A 22,085-nucleotide genomic window follows, 5' to 3' on the forward strand; every position below is an offset into this window, starting at 1 on the left:
ACCTATATTTCTTAGTGGATATTTTGATGTTGCTTTCCTGCTCCTCCAAAGACAGACTTAAATCCTTGTGGCGAATGCAGCATCTCAGCATGGTAATCAGTTCTTGGAAGACATATGTTGTGTTTCCCTTCGTAGCTTCATTATCTATGTTTTTATTGAATTTCTAGAGATACATTAGGCAAAATATTTTCAGTCATAATAAGCCAATTTTCACAATTTTTCCTAAGCATTGTTTGGGATTGGAAAGAAACTGTCTTCCTTCCTACCAAGTTAATCACAGATATTCAATTCTTCTATGTGTTTCATGTCTACACAAGTTTCCTTATGTATCTTGCACATCAGCTAAGACATAGTGCCTGCCAAATGATGTATTTTAAGTACTTACTGAATTAACAATGACAAGATGCTAAATAAATTAGCAATCAAAAGCCATATAAGTTACTCAAAAACATCCGAGAGTCTCCACTCTTACCATAATTGACATTTTTTATTTACTGACAATTTAGTAAAGTGGTGTGTTTTCTTTATAATGCAATGCTTAGGTTTGTCATAACTTTTACATCCAAAAGCAAGTGACATTTAATTTGATAACTGCAGTCACCATTCCTAGTAATTTTGAAGCTCAAGAAAATTAAGCTTGTCACTGTTTCCACATGTTTACCCCTTCTATTTTGCAAGTAGTGGTTGGACCAGATGCCCTTATCTTTGTTTTTATGAATGTAGAGTTTTCAGCACGGTTTTTCACTCTAATCATTCACGCTCATGAAAAGGCTCTTTATTTCCTCTTCACTTTCTCTTTGTTTTTGCGTTAACATCTATATATGTGAGTGTTTTGCTGTTTCTCCCAGCCACTTTGATGCCAGCTTTTGATTCACTCAACTGGTATTTAAATAGTATATTCTGCATATGATTCACGTAAGCAAGTGACAGTAAAGAGATTTGTCACTCTTCTTTCACTTTTGAAGTGGTCAATTTGTCCATGCCCGATCCAATTCTTGCATCTTGACTCATTTAAGGGTGATTCCAACTTTTATTTCCTCAAGATTTTCCATGTACCCCAACCCTTTTAGTTTTGGTGTTCTCCATCTAGACACCTACATTTCTCATTGTGGGGCATCTATCATTGCTACATCAGACCTTTTCCTGGTTTCCTTCTTTCTTTCATTTTTTTTCCCCGCACCACACTCTGTTTCATTTATATCCTCCTTTCTCAGTTAAGTTCAGTTGGTCCTTCATCACCGACTCTTTGCAACCCCATGAATCGCAGCACACCAGGGCTACCTGTTCACTGAGTTCACTCACGCTCATGTCTACTGATTCGGTGATGCCATCCAGCCTTCCATCCTCTGTAGTCCCATTCTCGTCTTGACCCCATTCCCTCCGAGCATCTGGGTCTTTCTCAATGAGTCAACACTTTGCATGAGTGAGCAAAGTATTGGAATTTCAGCTTTAGCATCAGTCCTTCCAATGAACACCCAGGACTGATCTCCTTTAGGATGGACAGGCTGGATTTCCTTGCAGTACAAGGGACTCTCAAAAATTTTATCCATCACCGCAGTTCAAAAGCATCAATTCTTCAGCACTCAGCTTTCTTCACAGTCCAACTCTCACATTCATACATGATCACTAGAAAAACCAGATCCTTGACTAGACAAACTTTGTTGGCAATGTAATGCCACTGATTTTTAATATGCTATCTAGGTTGGGCATAACTTTCCTTCCAAGGGGTAAGCGTGTTTAAATTTCAAGGCTACAATCACCATCTGCAGTGGTTTTGGAGCCGCAAAAAAGTAAAGTCTGACAATCTTTCCACTGTTTCCCCATCTATTTCCCATAAAGTGATGGGACCAGATGCCATGGTCTTCGTTTTCAGAATGTTGAGCTTTAAGCCAAATTTTCCAGTCTTCTCTTTGACTTTCATCAAGAGACTTTTTAGTTCCTCTTCACGTTCTGCAATAAGGTTGGTGTCATCTGCAAATCTGAGGTTATTGATATTTCTCCCGGTAATCTGAATTCCAGCTTGTGCTTCTTTCAGCCCAGCGTTTCTCATGATGTACTCTGCCTACAAGTTAAATAAGCAGGTGATAATACAAAGCCTGATGTCCTCCTTTTCTTATAAAAAACCAGTCTGTTGTTCCATGCCTAGGTCTAACTGTTGCTTCCTGACCTGCATATAGGTTCCTCCAAGGCAGGTCAGGTGGTCTGGTATACCCGTCTCTTTCAGAATCTTCCACGGTTTATTGTGATTCACACAGTCAAAGGATTTGGCATAGTCAATAAAGCAGAAATAGGTGTTTATCTGGAACTCTCTTGCTTTTTTGATGATCCATCGGATATTGGCAATGCGATCTCTGGTTCCTCTGCCTTTCCTAAAACCAGCTTGAACATCTGGAAGTTCACAGTTCACATATTGCTGAAGCCTGGCTTGGAGAATTTTGAGCATTGATCTACTAGCGTGTGAAATAAGTGCAACTGTGAAGAAGTTCGAGCATTCATTGTCATTGCCTTTCTTTGGAGTTGGAGTGAAAACTGACCTTTTCCAGTCCTGTGGCCACTGCTGAGTTTTCCACATTTGCTGGCATATTGAGTGCAGCACTTTCACAGCATTATCTTTCAACATTTGAGATAGTTCAACTGGAATTCTATCACCTCCACTAGCTTTGTTCATATTGAGGCTTTCTAAGGCCCTCTCGATTTCATATTCCAAGATGTTTGGCTCTAGGTGAGTGATCACACCATTGTGATTATCTGGGTCTTGAAAGTCATTTTTGTACAGTTTTCCTGTGTATTCTTGCCACCTCTCCATAATATCTTCTGCTTCTGTTTGATCCTTACCATTTCTTCCCTTTATTGAACCCATCTTTGCATGAAATATTCCCTTTGTATCTAATTTTCTTGAAGAGAACTCTAGTCTTTCCCATTATGTTGTTTTCTTCTATTTCTTTGAATTGATCTCTGAGGAAGGCTTTCTTATCTCTGTTTGCTATTCTTTTGGATCTCTGCTTTCAGATACATATATCTTTTCTTTGCTTTGCTTTTTGCTTCTCTTTTTTTCACAGCTATTTGTAAGGCCTCCTCAGGCAGCCATTTTGCATTTTTGCATTTCATGTCTACACGGATGGTCTTAGTCCCTGTCTCCTGTACAGTGTCATAAATACCCATCCATTGGTCCTCAGGAACTTTGTCTATTAGATCTAGTCCCTTAAATCTATATTTCACTGTATAATGATAAGGGATTTGACTTAGGTCATACCTGAATGGTCTAGTGGTTTTCCCTACTTTCTTTAATTCAAGTCTGAATTTGGCAAAAAAGGAGTTCATGATCTGAGCTACAGTCAGCTCCCGGTCTTGTTTTTGCTGACTTTATAGAGTTTCTCCATCTTTGGCTGCAAAGGTAGAATTATTCTGATTTTGGTGATTTTGGTGTTGACCATCTTCTCTTGTGTTGTTGGAAGAGGGTGTTTGCTATGACCAGTGTGTTCTCTTGGAAAAACTCTATTAGCCTTTGCCCTGCTTCATTCAGTATTCCAAGGCCAAATTTGCCTGTTACTCCAAGTATTTCTTGACTTCCTACCTTTACATTCCAGTCCCCTTTAATGAAAAGGACATCTTTTTTGGATATGAGTTCTAAAAGGTCTTGCAGGTCTTCACAGTACCATTCAACTTCAGCTTCTTCAGCATTTCTCATTGGGGCAAAGGCTTGGATTACCGTGATATTGAATGGTTTGCCTTGGAAACGAACAGAGATCATTCTTTCATCTTTGAGATTGCATCTAAGTACTGCATGTAAGACTCTTTTGTTGACCATGCTGGCTCCTCCATTTCTTCTAAGGTATTCCCGTTCACAGTAGTAGATATAATGGTCATCTGAGTTAAATTCACCCATTCCAGTCCTTTTTAGTTCGCTGATACCTAGAATGTTGACGTTCACTTTTATCATCTCCGGTTTGATCACTTCCAGTTTGCCTTGATTCATGGAACTGACATTCCAATTTCCTATGTAATATTGCTCTTTACAGCATCAGACCTTGCCTCTATTACCAGTCACACCCATATCTGGATATTAGTTTTGCTTTGTCTTCATCCCTTCTTTCTTTCTGCAGTTATGTCTCCACTGATCTCCAGTAGCATATTGGATACCTACCAACCGACCCGGGGATTTCCTCTTTCAGTATCCTATCATGTGTTTCATACTGTTCATGGTGTTCTCAAGACAAGAATACTGATGTAGTTTGCCATTCCCTTCTCCATAGACCACATTCTGTCAGAACTCTCCACCATTACTCGCCCATCCTGGGTGGCACCACAGGGCATGGCTTACTTTCATTGAGTTAGACAAGGCTGCAGTCCATGTGACAAGATTGGCTAGGTTTTTGAGATTATGGTTTCAGCGTGTCTGAAATCTGATGCCCTCATAAGTGAAATCTGATCCTAAAAATTGTATTCCTAAAGTTACAACATTGATAACCATTTTTGGAAAGCAAAAGTTAAGAACCAAGAATAAAAATTAGACTCATTTAAATAGTACAAGAAAAGAAAACGGAGGTCGAATTCATTCTTGTATATATAACAAGTGTTTAAAACACAGACGTGTTGTTTTTATTTGAAAGGTAATAATAGTTAACAGAAATAAAAGTTTAGGGTATTAAAAAGGCCTAGCATTGTTAAAAGTTACAGAAATCATATAGAAATAGATCTCAGAATTAAAAAAAAAAAATTGCTTTTTGGTGTCAGTACAGTGTCAGATAGTCCCTAGTTGAAGCTTGTACTTGTTGTCAAATTCTACTATTGTACCTCAGTTGAACATTAATTGAATTAATTGGCATTAATTGAAGATTTATGCTGTTGAACCTATCACTTCTGGGTTGGTTTATGCTCCTTTGTTTATATTTCCTTCTTTTATTTGAAAGCCTCTCCATATCTGGCTTTCAACATGAAACGAGGGTGTGGTAGCCTCTTATTTGACCTCACTTGCTCGGTGTTTTGGCGGTGAGGTGGGACACTGAAAACAAATACCTCTGGGATATGTGGGTGCTTGAGGTGGATTGACCACATTGGGCTTGCCACTGACAAATGTGACATGTTCTTCCTGGGTCCACACTGCTCAGCCTCCCTGTTGATACGTGAGGGCATGGTCCCAAGTGGGTCATGTGTTTCATGCACTTCCCAGCCAGTCAGGCACTTAGGTGCTCAGCAAGGGCAATGACCATGATTGGCTCAGTGCTTTTTGCTCTTCACAAGTCAAAAATCTCAGATGGCTGGTTGGAGGACAAGACACAGTCCTAGGTGGCCCATGCCTTATGCAGCTCTCTGGTCTCAACCACACAGTTTGCTACCTGTGCCAGAGCCCACAGCCACAGGTGTTCCATGTGTCTCTTCAGGGTAGCTGACCCCAGGCTGTCATGATCCCGGCCTATGTGAACTGTCCATGAACTCAGGAATTCATCATTAGCAAATTTCAACCAGCTTAGAGTTTGGTAGGGGATGTCTGCAGGACCAAGTTACTAGTAACCTATTTGCTTCTGCCTCTGGCAGTCATATACATTACTCTCTACCTCCATGGAGGAAAGGGTCTTCAATGGAAGCTGGCTTGGTCTTCTTTGGTATTTTCTAGTTTTCTGGTCTGTGAGTGTGCCATGGTTCACTATGTGGGCTTAGAGCCTTCCTGTAGGAAAAGTCCTTTCTAAAATGGCTGTCTCTAGTTTTCCCATGGTTTATGTTCTTTGTCACATTAGCTCCATCAGATTGTCCTCAGGGCACTAAATCCTGGTTCTAACAATACTGTGTTTGATACACCACAGGTCTCCTCCCAGACCTCATGTATGACTGTGGACAGAAGAATTTGAGTGACTTTTTGGATAGTAATTGCATTTATTGGCATAATCTGTGTTTTTGTTCTTTTTCCCCTGGTTCTGTTTTTTTCTTTTTTTCTTTTTCCTCCCACTGACACTTTTGAGAGAGGGTTTCCTATCTTGTTTTAATTTTCCTCCTTTACGACTCCCTCTCCAAGGGGAGTCTCGTTCCCTAAAACCTTTTCTTCATGTCCATCTCTTATTTTGTCCTACCTCCTTTTTAAGAGATGGGTTTTCATTTCTTGGTTTCTAGGGACCATCAACATCGTTCAAGTTGATTTCTGGAAGGTGGTCCATGTGCAGTCGATCTTTTGATGGATTTGTGTAGGAGAAAGTGGACTGTGCCTCCTATTCCTCTAACATTATGAGACCTCCACCATGACCCTGGAAGATCCATTTTATTAACTGAAATCTTGTTGTTATTCAGTCACAAAGCCATGTCTTACTCTCTGTGACCCCTTGGACTGCACACAAGGGCTTTCTGCCCTCTGCATCACCCAGGGTCTGCCTGAAATCATATCCATTGAATGGGTGAAGCTATACAACCTTCTCCTTCATTCTCACCCATGTCTCCTCCTGATTTCATTGTTTCCTAAGAATCAGGTTTTTTTTTTTTTTTTTTTTTTTTCCACTGAGTCATTTCTTTGCTCAGGTGGTCAAAGCTTTGAAGACTCATCTTCAGCATCAGTGATTCTAATTCTTCTTCAGAGTTGATTTCCTTTATGTTTGACTGGATTTATGTCCTTGCAATTCAATGGATACACACAAGTCATTCCTAGCAGAGCAGTTTGGTGTTCTCACATCTGTACATGTCTACTGGAAAGACCATAGATGTGACTCAAAGTGCCTCCATTGATCAAGTCATGTCTTCACTTTTTAACATGCTTTCTAAATTTGTGACAGCTTTTCTTCCAGGAAGAAATTGTCTTCTAATTTTATAGCTTCCATCACCATCTGCAGTGAATTTAGAGCCAAAAGAGGTAATCTGTCACTGCTTCTGTCTTTTCCACTTCCATTTCCCATGAAAGTGTGGGACCAGATGTCATGATCTTACTTTGTGTAATACTGAGAAGGAAATGGCAACCCACTCCGGTGTTCTTGCCTGGATAATCCCAGGGATTGGTGAGCCTGGTGGGTTGCCATCTCTGGGGTCACACAGAGTCTGACACAACTGAAGCAACTTAGCAGCAGCAGCAGAGAATTCAAATGTACTGTTTACCCTAAGTTTTCCTATGAACACTGAGAATTACTCTATTCTCGTACCTTTGTTTTCCCTCAATGTTTTGAATAAGAAATTGTTTTCTGAGAATATTCTATGATAGTTACTTATTATATATTATACTGCTGGTTTTAAGTTGCCTGTTAGAGCATTTGTGCCATACTTCTGTGACAACTGGGTAAAATATTGCAAAATACACAGCCTATAATATATTTTTCCATTAACATAATATATTGAGACTGTTTTTGTTATCTTGTTAGATTTTCTCCAATGTGGCTACCTCAAAAATACAAAGGAGGACAAGGAACAAGATAAATGATGTGGATGGGGGCAGGAAGCTGAACCCCTGTGGCATGAAGAAGATAAATTTTGATCATCAGTGATTTCTATTGAAATATTTCTTACCAGAAGTTGAAAGTGATGAAAGAAAACTTTACATACTGAATTATGGAGAAGTAATTTTGATGTACACCTCATATAATTTCAGTGTTCAGCTAGTCAGAAGAGCCTGTCTATGATCTATGCACAATGCCCTTGGCATCTCTTTTAGCCATTAAGTGGGTAGCTGTTTATCCTAAATCCAGCTAGTTGACCATTGTGCATGTGGTTCCAACATGTTCCTATGCTATTACAGACTTGAATGTTTAAAATTGTATCCAATGTGGGAGAACAACAGCTTTCTTCAAACAATATCTCTAAGCAAATGAGAGTAACAATTGTATGGCCTCAAGGTTTCCTCATATGTAAGAACGCCATCTCTTATTACAGAAACAATAGTGGAAGACGAACTAGATTAAAGGAGAGCCTTTCAGCAACAGTATCTAAAGCATTCAGCCAGTAATTTATTAAGCAATGTTGGGCTTCCCAAACAGTTCATTTAAGATCTTGGGAGCAAGCAAAGTGTTTGGCCACCTGAATAATGTTGCCTAAAATTTTATTTTGACATATCCACATACATACCCATGTGTGTATGAGTTTGGGTATAAAAAAATTACATTGACTTTTAATTCCCATTAGGTATAACAACATGGAAAAATTAAAACCCAAATGCAGAATGACTCAAGACTCTACTCAGTTATTGAATATATGTAAGTGGAAATACTTCAAAATATGTTTTATTGGCTACATCTAACATATAAGGACTCTTTTATACCACTCCCCTCTCTCCTTTTAATAAATACCTACCAATTTTCAAAAGTTTGCCCAGGTTTAATGAAAAAATACTCAGATATAGAAAAAAAATACATATATATTTATATATATATATGAGAAGGTGACGGCACCCCACTCCATTACTCTTGCCTGGCCAATCCCATGGATGGAGGAGCCTGGTAGGCTGCAGTCCATGGTGTCACAAATAGATCGGTACAACTGAGTGACTTCCCTTTCACTTTTCACTTTCATGCATTGGAGAAGGACATAGCAACCCACTCGAATGTTCTTGCCTGAAGAATCCTGGGACAGAGGAGCCTGGTGGGCTGCCGTCTGTGGGGTCACACAGAGTTGGACACGTCTGAAGTGACAGCAGATATACCTATTTATATGCATATTTATGTATATAGATATACAAATATCTATATAAAATAGATATATTTCCATTGCAGAAAATGTTGATACCAACCTTAGATCTCAGAATTTTTTCCAACTCCATGCTCCAGGTCAACAGGAAATAGCCAAAGTTGTTGCTGACTCAAACAGTTCAAGAGCTGGGAAGCCTGTAGACCTCCTCATTTTCCAAGAGTAATTTTAATCAGAGAAGCTAGAAAAGCCAGAAATTAAGGAAAATAATCAAGCAACAGAAGATAGTAATGATACTTTCACTTTTAACTTTCATGCATTGGAGAAGGAAATGGCAACCCATTCCAGTGTTCTTCCCTGGAGAATCCCAGAGACAAGGGAGCCTGGTGGGCTGCCGTCTATGGGGTCACACAGAGTCGGACACGACTGAGGTGATGTAGCAGACGTAGCAGAAAGGTCTTTAGTTCCTCCTCAAAGGCCATAGATAACATTCTGAGCAATACACTGTGAACAGTTTTAGAGATGTTAAAGCTCCAACCAGGCTGAAATGTACGTACATAGACCACAGAGTAGTTGGAAGCAGACGGTCGATGATGTTGACTCCCAATATCCTCAGTAACAGGCCATTAGTACAATGCCCCAAAACTGATCACAGGTGTGTGATCAGTCATTAAAATCCTTCCCCTGAAAGTATTTGTGAATTTGGGTCTTTGAAGCACCAAAGACTGCTAGGAAACCTTGCTCAGTCCTACAATAAACACATGCTTTCACTGTAACTCAGTCAGTTGATTGATTTTACTTCACAGTAGCGAGTAGACCCAAGTTTGCATGGGTAACAGTAATGAATATTAAGAATGTGTGTCTAGAAGGATGATAAATCGCTTTTAGTTCAGATTTCAAGTAGATTTATTGATATGATTTTTCTGTGTAAAAATTCTTTAGGAATGAGGTTTTGCAGCCTTCATGGCTTTGGTTAGTATTTCTGTAAGCAGTGTGTATTTTAAGTTGATGCTGAAGTAAGCACTGGTTGAACATTATCCTTCAATTGCTCAAAGACCAGTGACTTTGTGATGTCACAGTTACCCTTCAATTGCTAGGTGACTTTGAGGACCTCTGTGATGGTCTAGAGAGGTCTGTAGGCCAGCCAAGCAGCATTTGAAGTTGCAGTGTGTAAAATCAGACAAATGAGAAAAATATCTGAAGAAAGACTTTCTTTGAGATGGCATATATTTCTTCAGAAATTAAAGATGGGACTCCTAAGGATGAATCAACTGGTTCAGAAACCTCCGTTAGATCTTCTTTGTATGATTATACACTTACTAGGGACTCAGTTTTGAGATCTATGATTGAAGAATATGCTTTTCAGGCTTTGTCTGAGGATCTTGTGATAAAAAGGCTATGCTACACAAATTCTGTCTCTGAAACAGATGAGCTGAATGATTTTCTTTCACATTTCCACAAAACTTTAGAGTACAGTTGCAAATTATCAGCTGGAATCTATTAGGTAGGATGAGAGTGGTGTATGTATAGTGATCAGTGAAGAACTTTTTAAAAAGGTCTTGAAAAGAAAGGAGCCTTTCAGAATATTTGAAACCAACAGTATGAAAAGTTTAGTTTGACAGGTTAACCTTTATGGGTTTAATAAAAAGCAACAAACTTTTCAAAGATCTGCTTCACAAGCGGACTTTCTGGAAGAAAACATCTCTCTTTTGAGCAAGATATTCCAAAAATTTCACTTATTAGCAATACATAAGATTAAATCATGTGACCTAGAAAGCATGTTCACATATGTAGCTAAAACGAATTTGAAATTGAGATAGGGAGGAGGAGCCAAGATGGCAGAGGAGTAGGACAGGGAGAACACTTTCTCCCCCACAAATTCATGAAAAGAGCATTTAAACGTCGAGTACATTCCACAAAACAACTTCTGAATGCCAGCAGAGGACATCAGGCACCCAGAAAAGCAATCCAACTCTTCGAAAGGAGGTAGGAAAAAATATAAAAGACAAAAAAAGAGACAAAAGAGGGAGGGACGGAGTTCCGTCCCGGGAAGGGAGTCTTAAAAAGAGAGAAGTTTCCAAACACCAGGAAACCTTCTCACTGCCGAATCTGTGCCGAGCTTTGGAAGCACAGAGGGCAACATAACAGGAAGAAAAAATAAATAAACAATTAAAACTCGAAGATTGTGAGTCCTATGGTAACTCCCCCAGCGGAGAAGCAGCGTAGATGCCTGCACGCGCCATTAGCAAGTGGGGGCTGGGCAGGGAGGCGCAGCGCGGGCTGCATCGCTTAGAGTAAGAATCTGGCCTGAATACCCTGAGCACTATCTGAGCGAAATAATCTGGGCTAGCAAACCAGACTGTGGGATATCTACCACGCGAAAAGCCAGCCCCAACTTAAGACACCGCCAGGCCCGTGCACGGAACAAAGAATTGAACAGAGATAGCCAGCTGCAGACCTTCCCCCTCCGGTGACAGGCAGCCAGAGCCGGAAGGGGGCAATCGCAGCCCCAGAGAGACATTATCTATAAAACTGTAAGCAGGCTTCTTTGCTAACTAAAACTTCTTGGGGGTCTGGACGGTTAACATCTGCCTGAGAAGGTGCGCCGGTATTACGCCCAGATAACCGAGTGGCGGGGAGGCGATAAGTCGCAGCATTGGCGCTCGCCAAACACCTCATCACTTGAGCTGCTCGGACCTGGGAAGAGCACAAAAGTCAGGCCCAACTGAGTCTGCGCCTCTGAGGACTACCCGAGTGCCTGAACCTGAGCGGCTTGGACCTGGGAGGTACATGCAACCCAGGGCTAGCCTTGGATTGTTCCCGGCGGAACAACCTAGAGCCCGAGCAGTGTGGGCAGGGAGGCTACACGCGCCGTGAGCGGGGGCAGACCCAGTATGGCTGAGGCACTGTGAGCGCACGCCAGTGTTATTTGTTTGCAGCTTCCCTCCCTCCCTCCCCACAGCGCGACTGAACAAAGAGAAGAAATACAGCTCCACCCATTAGAACACCGACACAAGCTTACCTAACCAGGAAACCTTGACAAGCCACGTGTATAAACCCACACACAGCAAGGAAAAGCCACAATAAAGAGAACTCCACAAACTGCCAGAATACAGAAAGGACACCCCAAACTCAGCAATTTAAACAAGATGAAGAGACAGAGGAATAGCCAGCAGATAAAGGAACAGGATAAATGCCCACCAAACCAAACAAAAGAGGAAGAGATAGGGAATCTACCTGATAAAGAATTCCGAATAATGATAGTGAAATTGATCCAAAATCTTGAAATTAAAGTGGAATCACAGATAAATAGCTTGGAGACAAGGATTGAGAAGATGCAAGAAAGGTTTAACAAGGGCCTAGAAGAAATAAAAAAAGAGTCAATATATAATGAATAATGCAATAAATGAAATTAAAAACACTCTGGAGGCAACAAATAGTAGAATAACAGAAGCAGAAGATAGGATTAGTGAATTAGAAGATAGAATGTTAGAAATAAATGAATCAGAGAGAATAAAAGAAAAATGAATTAAAAGAAATGAGGACAATCTCAGAGACCTCCAGGACAATATTTAACGCTACAACATTCGAATCATAGGGGTTCCAGAAGAAGACAAAAAGAAAGACCATGAGAAAATACTTGAGGAGATAATAGTTGAAAACTTCCCTAAACAGGGGAAGGAAATAATCACCCAAGTCCAAGAAACCCAGAGAATCCCAAACAGGATAAACCTAAGGCGAAACACCCCAAGACACATATTAATCAAATTAACAAAGATCAAACACAAAGAACAAATATTAAAAGCAACAAGGGAAAAACAACAAATAACACACAAGGGAAATCCCATAAGGATAACAGCTGATCTTTCAATAGAAACACTTCAAGCCAGGAGGGAATGGCAAGACATACTTAAAATGATGAAAGAAAATAACCTACAGCCCAGATTATTGTACCCAGCAAGGATTTCATTCAAGTATGAAGGAGAAATCAAAAGCTTCTCAGACAAGCAAAAGCTGAGAGAATTCTGCACCACCAAACCATCTCTACAACAAATACTAAAGGATATTCTCTAGACAGGAAACACAAAAATGGTGTACAAATTCGAACCCCAAACAATAAAGTAAATGGCAACGGGATCATACTTATCAGTAATTACCTTAAACGTAAATGGGTTGAATGCCCCAACCAAAAGACAAAGACTGGCTGAATGGATACAAAAACAAGACCCCTACATATGTTGTCTACAAGAGACCCACCTCAAAACAGGGGACACATACAGACTGAAAGTGAAGGGCTGGAAAAAGATTTTCCATGCAAATAGGGACCAAAAGAAAGCAGGAGTAGCAATACTCATATCAGATAAAATAGACTTTAAAACAAAGGCTTTGAAAAGAGACAAAGAAGGTCACTACATAATGATCAAAGGATCAATCCAAGAAGGAGATATAACAATTATAAATATATATGCACCCAACACGGGAGCACCGCAGTATGTAAGACAAATGCTAACAAGTATGAAAGGAGAAATTAACAATAACACAATAATAGTGGGAGACTTTAATACCCCACTCACACCTATGGATAGATCAACTAAACAGAAAATTAACAAGGAAACACAAACTTTAAACGATACAATAGACCAGTTAGACCTAATTGATACCTATAGGACATTTCATCCCAAAACAATGAATTTCACCTTTTTCTCAAGCGCACATGGAACCTTCTCCAGGATCGATCACATCCTGGGCCATAAAGCTAGCCTTGGTAAATTCAAAAAAATAGAAATCATTCCAAGCGTCTTTTCTGACCACAATGCAGTAAGATTAGATCTCAATTACAGGAGAAAAACTATTAAAAATTCCAACATATGGAGGCTGAACAACACGCTGCTGAATAACCAACAAATCACAGAAGAAATCAAAAAAGAAATCAAAATTTGCATAGAAACGATTGAAAATGAAAACACAACAACCCAAAACCTGTGGGACACAGTAAAAGCAGTCCTAAGGGGAAAGTTCATAGCAATACAGGCACACCTCAAGAAACAAGAAAAAAGTCAAATAAATAACCTAACTCTACACCTAAAGCAACTAGAAAAGGAAGAAATGAAGAACCCCAGGGTTAGTAGAAGGAAAGAAATCTTAAAAATTAGAGCAGAAATAAATGCAAAAGAAAGAAAAGAGACCATAGCAAAAATCAACAAAGCCAAAAGCTGGTTCTTTGAAAGGATAAATAAAATTGACAAACCATTAGCCAGACTCATCAAGAAACAAGGGGAGAAAAATCAAATCAATAAAATTAGAAACGAAAATGGAGAGATCACAACAGACAACACAGAAATACAAAGGATCATAAGAGACTATTATCAACAATTATATGCCAATAAAATGGACAACGAGGAAGAAATGGACAAATTCTTAGAAAAGTACAACTTTCCACAACTCGACCAGGAAGAAATAGAAAACCTTAAAAAACCCATCACAAGCACGGAAATTGAAACTGTAATAAAAAATCTTCCATCAAACAAAAGCCCAGGTCCAGACGGCTTCACAGCTGAATTCTACCAAAAATTTAGAGAAGAGCTAACACCTATCCTGCTCAAACTCTTCCAGAAAATTGCAGAGGAAGGTAAACTTCCAAACTCATTCTATGAGGCCACCATCACCCTAATACCAAAACCTGACAAAGATCCCACAAAAAAAGAAAACTACAGGCCAATATCACTGATGAACATAGATGCAAAAATCCTAAACAAAATTCTAGCAATCAGAATCCAACAACACATTAAAAAGATCATACACCATGACTAAGTGGGCTTTATCCCAGGGATGCAAGGATTCTTCAATATCCGCAAATCAATCAATGTAATACACCACATTAACAAATTGGAAAATAAAAACCATATGATTATCTCAATAGATGCAGAGAAAGCCTTTGACAAAATTCAACACCCATTTATGATAAAAACTCTCCAGAAAGCAGGAATAGAAGGAACATACCTCAACATAATAAAAGCTATATATGACAAACCCACAGCAAACATTATCCTCAATGGTGAAAAATTGAAAGCATTTCCTCTAAAGTCAGGAACAAGACAAGGGTGCCCACTTTCACCATTACTATTCAACATAGTTTTGGAAGTTTTGGCCACAGCAATCAGAGCAGAAAAAGAAATAAAAGGAATCCAAATTGGAAAAGAAGAAGTAAAACTCTCACTATTTGCAGATGACATGATCCTCTAGATAGAAAACCCTAAAGACTCCACCAGAAAATTACTAGAACTAATCAATGATTATAGTAAAGTTGCAGGATATAAAATCAACACACAGAAATCCCTTGCATTCCTATACACTAATAATGAGAAAACAGAAAGAGAAATTAAGGAAACAATTCCATTCACCATTGCAACGAAAAGAATAAAATACTTAGGAATATATCTACCTAAAGAAACTAAAGACCTATATATAGAAAACTATAAAACACTGGTGAAAGAAATCAAAGAGGACACTAATAGATGGAGAATTATACCATGTTCATGGATTGGAAGAATCAATATAGTGAAAATGAGTATACTACCCAAAGCAATTTATAGATTCAATGCAATCCCTATCAAGCTGCCAACAGTATTCTTCACAGAGCTAGAACAAATAATTTCACAATTTGTATGGAAATACAAAAAACCTCGAATAGCCAAAGCGATCTTGACAAAGAAAAATGGAACTGGAGGAATCAACCTACCTGACTTCAGGCTCTACTACAAAGCCACAGTTATCAAGACAGTATGGTACTGGCACAAAACAGAAATATAGATCAATGGAACAAAATAGAAAGCCCAGAGATAAATCCACACACATATGGACAGCTTAGCTTTGACAAAGCAGGCAAGAATATACAGTGGATTAAAGACAATCTCTTTAACAAGTGGTGCTGGGAAATCTGGTCAACCACTTGTAGAAGAATGAAACTAGAACACTTTGTAACACCATATACAAAAATAAACTCAAAATGGATTAAAGATCTCAACGTAAGACCAGAAACTATAAAACTCCTAGAGGAGAACATAGGCAAAACACTCTCTTCCATACATCACAGCAGGATCCTCTATGACCCACCTCCCAGAATATTGGAAATCAAAGCAAAAATAAACAAATGGGACGTAATTAAACTTAAAAGCTTCTGCACATCAAAGGAAACTATTAGCAAGGTGAAAAGACAGCCTTCAGAATGGGAGAAAATAATAGCAAATGTAGTAACCGACAAACAACTAATCTCAAAAATATACAAGCAACTCCTACAGCTCAGCTCCAGAAAAATAAATGACCCAATCAAAAAATGGGCCAAAGATCTAAATAGACATTTCTCCAAAGAAGACATACAGATGGCTAACAAACACATGAAAAGATGCTCAACATCACTCCTTATCAGAGAAATGCAAATCAAAACCACTATGAGGTACCATTTCACGCCAGTCAGAATGGCTGCGATCCAAAAGTCTACAAATAATAAATGCTGGAGAGGGTGTGGAGAAAAGGGAACCCTCTTATACTGTTGGTGGGAATGCAACCTAGTACAGCCACTATGGAGAACAGTGTGGAGATTCCTTAAAAAACTGGAAATAGAACTGCCTTATGATCCAGCAATACCATTGCTTGGCATACACACTGAGGAAACCAGAAGGGAAAGAGACACGTGTACCCCAATGTTCATCGCAGCACTATTTATAATAGCCAGGACATGGAAGCAACCTAGATGCCCATCAGCAGATGAATGGATAAGAAAGCTGTGGTACATATACACAATGGAGTATTACTCAGCCATTAAAAAGAATACATTTGAATCAGTTCTAATGAGGTGGCTGAAACTGGAGCCTATTATACAGAGTGAAGTAAGCCAGAAGGAAAAACATAAATACATTATACTAACGCATATATATGGAATTTAGAAAGATGGTAATGATAACCCTGTATACGAGACAGCAAAAGAGACACTGATGTATGGAGCAGTCTTATGGACTCTGTGGGAGAGGGAGAGGGTGGGAAGTTTTGGGAGAATGGCATTGAAACACGTGAAATGTAAAAAAAAAAAAAAGAAAGAAATTGAGATAGTAAATTTTTTTTAAAAAGTTTTGTTTTGAAGTTGAGAACAGCTGGAGGTTAAAATATTGGATGTTTAAAAAACTTTCCTAGCAATGTGAAACCAGATACAGGTCCTGAAGCTACTTAAAGTGGTATTTACTATATATATATACAACATATTTTTAGTTGAGCATAATTGCTTTTAACATATTACCTGTTAAAACTACTAATGGAGGTGTTTTATTTGATGCTATTTAATTGATGTCATTAAATGAATAATTTTTTATAGCTTAGCTTTGATTGTCAGTTTTACCTTGGTTTATAAAGAAACTAAATAAGTTTTTCTTTGATTTTAGTTACAAACCTACTATAAATCAAATTCCAAACAGGCCATCCCCAGCTTTTAGTAAGAATGCAAAGAAGACTTGGAATTAACAATGTGTCTCTAATATCTTCATTAGTTCAAGATAACAAGACGTATGTTAAAGCAAGCGTCAACAAAGATGATCATAACTCTGACTTTCTTCGAGAAACGAGTGGAGAGAGTGCATTTTCAGCCTCCAGAACTTTAAATGTGCCATACATACCAAAGCCTCATAGAAGCCAGATATTTGCTAATACAAGCGCTGTAAGTCCATGTGACTTACCTTCCCCATCACCAATATCACTTAGACAAACAGACCAGATTGTAGTAGATCAACCTGCTGTTTTTAAAACACTGAGCCTTTTTACTTGGCACTCACATAGCAGCTACACTCAGGTAAATGGCCACGTTGAGGACTTCGCTACTACAACTACATCTACTTCTCAGAACCACATTGTGTCTCCATTACAAAGCAGTTATTCCAGACTGATGGTGGAATCTTCTAAATTTCCAGTCACATATAGCAATATGTCAGCCCATGACAGCCCTTTTCCTATCCTGCAAGAGACAGGCAACTCACGGTCCTCAATGTCAATGATCGCTTATATATCTGCCTCCTCTCTTTCAAGTCAACTGATCAACAATCATCATCAGATGAAAACTATGCTAATTAAAACTGACCTATCAAATAAGTGTCAGATTATGGAGCCTAAAGAAGATTGAACTTTATATTGGGAGATGTCAACAAATACCTAAAATTCTTGCATTTCAACAATAAATTTACATATTCATCTTCATAGTTTCATTTTCTATTTTCAAACAATGAAGAGTAAAATTATGCTTTAGTTCAAATGGCTGGCTATTTTACTGCACGGTTTTATAAACTCTACAGTTCAAGACAAAATTTGTTATGCATCCTAGGTAAATGACACCTGATCTAATGTTTGTAAGCAAAAAAAAAAAAAGAAAAGAGAGAGAGAACCAAGGGAAAATAGATAATGGATGTAAAGTGATTTCTGAAATCATCCCTGCTGAAATGAATGGGTGGCTCAATTAGGATGGCATGGGTGAAGGAAGAGATGCAAATAAAGTCAGAAAAATGGAAATACACAGGATGTACCTTAGTGTGTTCACAGTTACCTTATATTCTATTAGTTACTGGTAGAGTCTTAAAAGGTTAGACAGCAGATTTTCTTCATTATAGAAAGTCATTTCATCCTTGAAATATAGACAGTGTAGCATGTCCAAAATCATGATCACCATTATACCATGACTGTGTACCAAAGATAACATGACATAATCAGTGATTGTCCCATGGTAAGCACAAGATATATAGTTTACAGGTGGTATGCTGTAGGGTTATTTCTGCTCTACTGTCCTTAAGGCATGCCTTTATTTCCTGACACCAAGATCCACTCTATATTTCCTAAGACATGTTTCAATGTTGCTTATCTGTCCCCACAGACACAGATACATTCCTGATGGTGTTTGCAGCACATCAGCATGGTCAACAAGTTCTTTGAAGACATGATATATTTTCCTTAGTAATTTCATTATCTTTCTCTTCTGGAGCTACAATCACACAAACTATTTTCAGTCATGCTAAGACCCTTCTCAAATTTTTGCCTCAATTCTTTCTTGGGGTTGAAAGGAACTTCTGTTTGCCCTCCTACCAAGGTGAGTGCAGATATCATGTCTTCAATGTGTTTTATGTCTACTCTCATTTTTTAATGTATCTTTCACATCAGGTGAAACTTAGAGCCTGCAAATGACACATTTTAAGCACTTACTAAATTATCAATAAAGAAATGTAATAACCAATCAATGCTCTACACATTACTTAACAGCATCCTATAACATGCACTTATCATAATTCACCTTTCCTATTTGCTGAGAAATTATTACAAGTTGATACCTATTTATTGTATTTACATGAATGTTAAATGTGGGAATTCAAATTATAAAATGATTGCTGCTTTTATGAAATTTACAGTCTACAATAACCCATTCTAAGCATGTTGTTTCAGTCCACAGTTCCCTAAAATGCAGTAGTAGTTATAGAGACATGTATCCAAAGGTGTGGGAGGAGAAGAAAGGGAATCATTTATTTTAATAATCTAGAAAAGTTATGGAGTAAGCAAGGATCAAAATCAATGGTGGATCCTAAATATATTTCAGTTTGAAATACTCTGAACAGAGTCCCTGCTTGTTGGACTATCCACACTGTCATGAAGACTACCTAGAAATATTGGCAATCTCAAATTTGTGGTCATTCCTTCAGATGGCAGTGGGAACATCAAGTCATGTCCCTGTTTTGGTATGGTAACCCCCATAGGACAACACCAAGTTAAGTTCAACGTTCTCATTCTTGCAGCTAACGGACAGTGAAATCTGTCGAATATCTGTGTAGTTAAGGGAGTGGTAGAAAAATCACACTCTTTTTCTTTCACTGAAATGTTTTGCTAAATGTAAGAGAGCATACTATGCTTTAGAGAGGTGAGCATTTTGGAGCCATTGTAAGAGTTACTGAAATTGGTGTCCTTAGTAATCATTTCAAGACCAAAGTCCAATAGCCTTGTTTTAAATTTCAGGTGTCTTACTATGTAGTCAAATTTGCATGCTTTGTACAATATCACCTTAAAGGCAATTCCATCTTCCATTTCATTGCCTTGTACTGACTAATCCTTCTCAGTCCCTTTTATCTTCTTTTCATGCTCTGCTTTGAGTAGCAGGTCCTTCTCAAAAAGAACAGGATTAATTCATGTCATCCTCTGTCATAACTTGGAAGAGGCATGGATAAGGATATTCAACATATCATGTTGAAAAGCTGCTGTTTTTGTTCCTTCATGAGAGCATATTAGTAAACTGTACTTCAATTGTCTGATCAAAAGAAGCCTGGTAAATGATCCTTTACCTTGATGATCAATTCCCAGATGGCTTCAACATATTGGTGCCTTTAATTCTCAAAAGAATAAAGAAAATAGCTCAATACATTAGGGAAACATTGTACATGAATTCAAATTTTCTTTCCTTTATGCATTTACCTTATAATTGGTGCCTAAAATTGTAAAACAATGGAAACAGATTCAGACTTTCATTGTAAAACAATGGAAACGGTTTCAGTGGAAAGAGTGTCAGACTTTATTTTGGGGGGCTCCAAAATCACTGCAGATGGTGACTGCAGTCATGAAATTAAAAGACACTTACTCTTTGGAAGGAAAGTTTGGACCAACCCAGAGAGCATATTGAAAAATAGAGACATTACTTTGCCAACAAAAGTCCATCTAGTCAAGGCTATGGTTTTTCCAGTGGCCATGTATGGAAATGAGAGCTGGACTGTGAAGAAAGCTGAGAGCCAAAGAATTGATGTTTTTGAACTGTGGTGTTGGAGAAGACTCTTGAGAGTCCCTTGGACTGCAAGGAGATCCAACCAGTCCATCCTAAAAGAGATCAGCCCTGTGTGTTCTTTGGAAGGAATGATGCTAATGCTGAAACTCCAGTACTTTAGCCACCTCATGGGAAGGGTTGACTCATTGGAAAAGACTCTGATGCTGGGAGGGATTTGGGGCAGGAGGAAAAGGGAACGACAGAGGATGAGATGGCTGGATGGCATTACCAACTCGATGGATGTGAGTTTGAATGAGTTCTGGAAGTTGGTGATGGACAGGGAGTCCTGGCCTGCTGCAATTTATGGGGTTGCAGAATCGGACATGACTGAGAGACTTAACTGAACTGAACTGAACTGAAAATTGTAAAAGTAAAAACAAAAATGTAAGTGAGGTAAATATGGCAAATTGAGGCAAAAAGTAGAAATATTGGATGGAGAAGGTTAGAGGATGAAATTGGATGCTTAAAATATAACAAGCAAAATTGTAACTGCAGGGCCTAACGAGGTCAAAATGACTTCCACATTGTTACCCTGCATTATTTTCATTTTAGCAAATCACAGAATAGTTTTACATGCAAAATATTCTAAGATCCCATGGGATCCAGAACAACGTTATGTATAGCAAAGCATTCTGACTTAAAATGTCACTAGACTGAAATCATTCAACTACAAAATAACTTCCAAACTTAAGCCTAAAAACAAATATCAGAGAACTCTGTGCAGTTCGTAGGTTTCCTTCTGTGAGTCCTTTGGTTTTATTTTCCTTTCATAATTGTGTTTTGAGTATATAAGACTGAGACTGTGCTTGTGTGTGTGTGTGCACATCAGATTAAAAATGTGTTTGTGAGTGTATGTCTAGGTTCTCCTTTGGACTTTTATGTTAGAGATTTCGGCTGAAGAAATGGCTAATTCAAAAATATAAAGAGGCACAAATTAAAATGCCCACTCAAATCATCCCTCCCCTCCCTCTCCCACAGAGTCCAAAAGACTGTTCTATACATTTGTGTCTCTTTTCCTGTCTCACATACAGGGTTGTCATTACCATCTTTCTAAATTCCATATATATGCCTTAGTATACTGTGGAGAAGGCAATGGCACCCCACTCCAGTACTCTTGCCTGGAAAATCCCGTGGACGGAGGAGCCTGGTAGGCTGTAGTCTGTGGGATCGCTAAGAATTAGACACGATGGAGAGACTTCACTTTCACTTTTCACCTTCATGCATTGGAGAAGGAAATGGCAATCCACTCCAGGATTCTTGCCTGAAGAATCTCAGGGATGGCGGAGCCTGGTGGGCTGCTGTCTATGGGGTCACACAGAGTTGGACATGACTGAAGTGACTTAGAAGCATACTGTGTTGGTGTCCTTCTTTCTGGCTTAATTCACTCTGTATAATAGGCTCCAGTTTCATCCACCTCATTAGAATGGATTCAAATTGAAACATGTATAATATCATAAAAGAAATGAATTGCCAGTCCAGGTTTGATGCAGGATACAGGAAGCTTGGGGCTGGTGCACTGGGATGACCACTGGGATGGTATGGGGAGGGAACTAGAAGGAGGGTTCAGGATGGGGAACACACGTACATCCTTGGCAGACACATGTTGATGTATGGCAAAACCAATACAATATTGTAAAGTAAAAAATAAACATAATAATAATAATAATAA

Source organism: Bos taurus, chromosome Y (genome assembly GCF_002263795.3).
Source record: "Bos taurus isolate L1 Dominette 01449 registration number 42190680 breed Hereford chromosome Y, ARS-UCD2.0, whole genome shotgun sequence".
NCBI lineage: Eukaryota > Metazoa > Chordata > Mammalia > Artiodactyla > Bovidae > Bos > Bos taurus.